This window comes from Myotis davidii, unplaced genomic scaffold (assembly GCF_000327345.1).
Source record: "Myotis davidii unplaced genomic scaffold, ASM32734v1 scaffold1527, whole genome shotgun sequence".
Classification (NCBI taxonomy): Eukaryota; Metazoa; Chordata; class Mammalia; order Chiroptera; family Vespertilionidae; genus Myotis; species Myotis davidii.
In genome coordinates this window covers 687,217-688,471 of record NW_006298269.1, presented here as the reverse complement: position 1 = coordinate 688,471, position 1,255 = coordinate 687,217, and positions in this window count along the sequence as shown.

Sequence of the window (1,255 nt, the reverse complement as noted above, 5' to 3'; positions counted from 1 at the left end):
ACCCTTTCACAGGGGTCACCTAAGACCATTGGAAAACACATATATAATTACATATCGTTTTTGTGATTAATCACTATGCTTTAATTATGTTCAATTTGTAACAATGAAAATACATCCTGCCTATCAGATATTTACATGATGATTCATAACAGTAGCAAAATTACAGTGATGAAGTAGCAACGAAAATAATTTTATGGTTTGGGGTCACCACAACATGAGGAACTGTATTAAAGGGTCGCGGCATGAGGAAGGTTGAGAACCACTGACTTAAAGGGACTTCCGTAAGTGAACAGATTACGTATCTTCCTGGGAAAAGTTGCTGAGCAGGCATTCATTTCAGGGGAAGTAAGTTGGGTAGGGCAGGGGAGAGCAGTCAGAGTCCCTTCTTCCTGCAAGGTGACTCTAAACACGATGACTCTCGAGGATTCCAGAGCCCCCGGGCAGAAATGCCTGCGGTCTCCCAGCCCGGGGGGGAAGGAAAGCAGTTCTAACTGCATCCTACAAGCCTTTAATAAGGCAGGGATTCTTTGCAATAAGAGAAAGGAGGCTAGCCTGGTCACAGGTGGGGCTCAGACCCCTAACATAACCTGGAAGGGAGCATGGACGTCTTCCTGGCTGCCTTCTGAGGTCTGTTCAGAGAGGGTGCCCGGGGCGGGTAGTAGCACGTCAGCATCTGTCCTTCAGTAGGAAAGGCCAAGGCTACCTCCAGGTTCTTGCCCCCAAACTCAAGAGTGGTGGCAGAATGAACGGGCAAGGCGAGCCGCACGGACCTTCCTGGGCCAAATAACGGGGGCCTCTCCTGGCTCAAACCGCAGATCCGGGCTCCTCTCAGCTGCAAGAAGAGATCTGGGGTTGCGTCCATGGGGGAGAGGGCCCGCAGGGCAGGGTCGTTCAGGAGCCGCGGCTGGGGCCGGCCAGGCAACCGGGCCCCTTCCGCAGAGTCCTGGGGAGCCAGTGCACCGCGTTGGAGGCGGTGGGGAGCGGCGACCTGCCACCCCGAGGGCCAAGCTGCTCCCCGCCCTCCTCCGGGGAGGGCCACCGGCCGGGGTGGGGAGCAGACGGAGAGGCTGGGATTTCATTGAGGTGTTTCACGTCCCAGCGGACACCCGCAGAGGCCGCTAGCCGCGAATGCCCGGCCCTTTCCTCCCAAAGAGAAAGGGGGTCCCGTGAGCGCCTTACCCGCGGTTACTCGACAGAAACGGCTGCAAGCGGAATAGAAAGTGCGGGAGCCGGGGACCCGCTCCAGCTTTGACCC